At 41.0% G+C, this 4,959-nt stretch overlaps 1 long non-coding RNA gene across 4 annotated transcripts; it reads right to left on the bottom strand.

The window, feature by feature from the left end:
- Positions 1-352: 352 nt before the first annotated feature.
- On the bottom strand, positions 353-4,131 carry LOC119300779. Of its 4 annotated transcripts, XR_005146739.1 has the most exons (6): positions 3,528-4,131; positions 3,256-3,448; positions 2,561-2,629; positions 2,170-2,332; positions 1,282-1,401; positions 353-805 (listed from the first exon to the last, which is right to left on the bottom strand). It is a non-coding gene; the product is annotated as an uncharacterized LOC119300779 (long non-coding RNA). The 4 variants fall into 4 exon arrangements; XR_005146738.1 differs by having other exon boundaries at positions 3,256-4,131; XR_005146741.1 differs by having other exon boundaries at positions 2,207-2,332; positions 3,256-4,131.
- Positions 4,132-4,959: the final 828 nt, after the last annotated feature.

Raw genomic sequence — 4,959 nt, 5'->3', positions numbered from 1 at the left:
AAAAACATTCAGCAAACCCCATGCCAGGTGTATGTCAAGTGCACCTCACCTAGTTTTATACTCGGCAAACCCTATGCCAAGTACATATCTGCCTTCAAGGGGTGCTCAGCTTAGTATGTTTTTTTCTGTAGTACATTTGCCCAAAGAAAAATTACAGCATCACAAACTGCAGGGGTCCTCATAGAGAAAGGTCGGATTGATATACTGACGAGGCATTTAATATTATATTAGGTTGAATTGAAATGATAACCTTAAAATAAGGAGGGGCACTTAAGTTTGGTGGCAAATCTAACCTGAATAATCATATGCATGTGTGCAAATGCATGTACAAACTAATGCACGAAACCACATATAATTTAATAGATACGCTACTTATTCAATATTCAAGCTCGTACAATATACAAATAACCAAGTCAAAAAATATTGCAGGGCGATCAAATACTGGCAATCAACTACATATCTTCAGCATTTCACTGAAAAAATAGGACAAACAAGCAAGAATACACTGAAGCAGTATCATCCAAGCAGCTCAAAGCAAGTCTCCAAGCAGCTCAAAGCAAGATCATGCCGGGCAACGACCTCACTATGCATGCCGTTACTGTCGGTGGCGTCTTTGTTTACATGCATGACAGAAGCAACTTACGGGGCATGAAGAAGACAATAACTGTTGCACGTGCTTGGTCCCAAGCTAAGCTACGCCCGCCTGAATTAGAAATTGGCGAAGCGCGTTATTATGTCATCACTTATGTCTGAATTAGAGTATATGATAACCGTCTTGCAAACAAAATATTCAGTTTCTCTGTTCCTATAAGAAAAATAGAAAACCAGAAGCCATCAGTGTGTAATGCCATCTATCAACACAAGGCCATAAATTTTATTTAACTTTGAATCCAGATTGTCCTATTTATTAGCAAAAAGAGTCTATATCCGGAAAAAGAAATTTTGTATTGAAAAATGGATTTGGAAAACTTCACACCAGAATAATGTAAAGCAGTGTATTTAAATAAACTGCAGAGCGATGGAAATAATAGTAAACTTGATAAAGAAAAAATTGATTAACACAATGCTTGTAAGATATCACGACATGCAAGGAAAATGCTTACCTAAATATAATACAAAATCCTAAATTAGCTGAGAGCAGGAGACAAACATATTAAGCTCAACTTAACGGGAAGAATCACTATGAATATTTCAATACATAATGTCAAGATTGTTATGCAAAAACATAATGGAGTAGCATTTAAGCATGTGGAAATCATCATACTAATTACAAGAGCATACCCTGCACCTCCTTGATCACCACGTCGAACCTCATGCCTCGACCATGGCAGCTGGCAGCACCTGCCTGGGGTGTGTCCAAGATGGTTGGGACAATTTTCCAGTCCATGCTGCCAGTCCAAGCTGGAATGCATACACAAATTACTACACATATCGCATATGCTTGTGAAATATTGAGATGACCAAATTATTTAGACCAAGTAGCCCTACTTTGAGATGAGCACCACTTTCCATTATTTCATCATTCAGCTAAAAATTAAATATTTGACTGATATTTAGACCCAGACCCTCCAGAACAAATAGAAAATAAGGCTTGTCAATATCTATCCATCGTTTCTGCATCTCTAAATCAAAATATATTCTGAACCCAAAACCAAGACCATATGCACAACAGGAAAGGGGTTGACATTGTGCTGAACCTGTAACACATAGCAGATAATTTCTGACTTTGTGTCTAGGCTGGATTGTACGTAAGACATGTACGTATTACATATTCAAAATCATTCAGGTAAACAGGAAGGCTTGCATCGAAAGGAGAATATAAACTGTGATACATGGGAGTGTAAGAATACATTGTTCGAATCTGGGATCTACCATGGAAATGCTCAACAAGCAGCCCTAAATATAGCAATACTTCTCAACAAATGAGATAAACAGAGATAACAATATCAGTTGTAGATTCAGATTTATTTGAACAAAATATATCTTAAGTTTGTCTGCTAATTAGAATAAGAATTAGAAGGGACCATAGCTAGTAATTCAGACGAATTAATTGTAGGGAAGAACTGAGCAAAGTTACGGCTTCATAGCAAAACTGGATTTGTAATGTATACTGTGTGTTCCTGTTGATAGTACAAATGTAAGAACAAAGCGCCTCAGTGCAGCACGTACAGGAAGATAAAAAGGTAAGCTGTGCTAGTGCCCATACTCTGCTTCTCTACCTCTGCCCATAAGGTGTTTGCTGAATTGTTTGCTCCGATTCAGTCAATCAGTCGAGTCGTGAACCTGTCCACCCTGTTCGTGAGACAGAGATAGACTCGAGCCCGCTGTCGGCCTGTCACAGAAGAATTGAAATGATTAAAGAACTTCAACAGGAATAATACTCCATTTGGAAACTAATAAAAGCCGTTTTAGGTCAGTATTTCGTGACCTACAACGTCTTATATTAGTTTAGCGGTATTTCGTGACCTACAACGTCTTATATTAGTTTAGCGCATTAGTAGCGAAGCAATTCTCTGGAAAAAAATCAGCAAATTAGAAGTTATGAGGTTTCATTACGTACCTCCAAACAAATTCTCTAAAACATCTTTCCAGCTAGCTATTAGTAGTTCTCTCGGGACTTGATGGACATCTTTGTCAGAAGAGCACAACCGCAGATGAATCAATTAACACAACGGAGGGAAGAAAAAATTATGTTGAATAGCAAAGAACATGTAAATTCACTTGAAAATAGGTCACCTTTCTAAATCATTGCAATGTATCACTGTATGTAAACCAAATAAGTGCTCTAAATTCTAAACCTGTAAAAGATAATTATATATTATTTATACAACAGGAACCATGTTAGGTTTCACCTCAATTTTGTCTACCAATATGTATTCAACTCTCTACTGAAATACAATAAAATTTAGCATTAATTTTCAATCTAGTTATTCGCATCATGCAGATCAAAATAAGAAAATGTTCGATATCTTCTCCCCTCCAACCTCCCATAATACCCTTTCTTTAATATGAACTTGGTAGCACTGTATCTGTACCTCCCATAATTCCTTTCTTATATATATAATTAGCATCTGGACTATGCAATCAACAAGTGGTCACTAACTCACATATGTTGTGCAGATTTCTCTATTCGTGTATGACACATCAGGCCCGGTAGAGTTCTAAAACGCTGACAACTAATCCAATTAACACAAAGAATCAAACTAAATCTAGATTAATTTCTAAAGTCAAAAGGATAAGAGTAAGAGAGCATACAAATGATGTATGTTGCTTCCGCCTACTGCGGCACTGCAGCCTGCCTCCACACCTTGGTCCGTGGATTCGTGGAGCCGTGCGTCTGCACCAGTCTTGTGAGCAATGAACGTGCGCTGCTCTGGCAGAACTTGAGGGATCGATTGCTAGCGTGCAGCAAATTAGCTTCACCATGACGCACAGCGACTTGTATTACCTGATGCACATGCAGACTTAGCTCCTACTTAGCACTAAACAAAATTATTTACCCATATGCCTGTGCATCAGGGAGTCACCAAGTAGCTCCTGCCCGGACTGGCAGTGTGCGGTACCATCCTAAAAAACACAGACCGGTAGATCGATCTCACTCATATCCTTGTAGCCGATCTGCACGGTCTTCTCCTGCAAAGCGCCCAGATCCGCCACCGCGAAGATGTTCAGTAGCGTGATGCTGGAGATGCGGACATGGGAAACACGGGGATATTTTCCGGCAACACGGTGAGGCTATCAATCACCATGTACGCCACGACGACCCGCATTAACCAGGTGATTGGCCTTGCCAAACTCCGCCGCAGCCGCAGCCGGCGAGCGTGAAGCAGGAGTGAATACATGGGCGGTTCGTCTGCATCTCGATGTACATGGACACGATGCGCGGCGTGTTGGAGGGAGCGGAGGGGTGAACGTTGTGAAGGACGGCGACGTTGGATGGAGGGGAGGCGGCGTTGGTGAGCTGGACGATGCCGGCGAGGCGCCTCGCGGCGCGCGTCAAACATGGGGAGAGGCAGCGTTGGAGGGCGTGGGTTTCAGACTCGGAAAATCTGGAGAGGAAGAGCGAGGGGAACATGCCTCGCGATGGAAAGAGCCCGTAAGTTTCGGGGCTGAAGAACGAAACAGTTTTGCTATTCCGTAATTTGCGACGCGAGTGGGCAGGATGTGAGGGTCTCGCGCGAGGGGCAGTCTGCTCGGCAGAACATTCAATCTGAGCCGTTTGATCATATGGCAGACCATTTAACTAATATGGACGCTTAGATCTTGTTAAGTGGATTAGATCAAAGGGAGCTGGTTGATCTGTGTACAGTAGTTTTGGTGGACATAGAAAAGTTAAAGTTTGCTCTTTTTATAGTAGTATAGATATAGATAGGGCCGAATGTGATTAGAATAACTATTCCGATCCTAGGATCAGAATAGTGTTACTCTATATATATTTATATACGTAAACACTATTCTGATCATGGGATGAAAATATTATTCTGATCACAACCTGACCTGCCCCTATAGTAGTACGTTGAACTTCCCCGGGTGCTAGGTTGAACTTCCGCCAACATTGCCCAAATGGGCCTTGCGATATACAGTTGCAAAACTATGGACACGAGTATCATGTGCTACCTCTTGAGCATTGCGTTGGTTTTCCCTTGAAGAGAAAAGGGTGGTGCAGTAAAGCAACGTAAATATTTCCCTCAGTTTTTGAGAACCAAGGTATCAATCCAGTAGGAGACCACGCGCGAGTCACCTCCTACCTACACAAACAAATAAGAACCTCGCAACCAACGCGATAAAGGGGTTGTCAGTCCCTTCACGGCCACTTGCAAGAGTGAGATCTGTTAGAGACGATAATAATAAGATAAGTATTTTTGGTATTTTTATGATATAGATTGAAAGTAAAGATTGCAAAATAAATTAGATTGGAAACTTGTATGATGAAAAATAGACCCGGGGGTCATAGGTTTC

Source organism: Triticum dicoccoides, chromosome 5A (assembly GCF_002162155.2).
Source record: "Triticum dicoccoides isolate Atlit2015 ecotype Zavitan chromosome 5A, WEW_v2.0, whole genome shotgun sequence".
Classification (NCBI taxonomy): domain Eukaryota; kingdom Viridiplantae; phylum Streptophyta; class Magnoliopsida; order Poales; family Poaceae; genus Triticum; species Triticum dicoccoides.
Note: the sequence above shows the minus strand (reverse complement) of the source record. Positions and strands in the feature narration are given on the sequence as shown.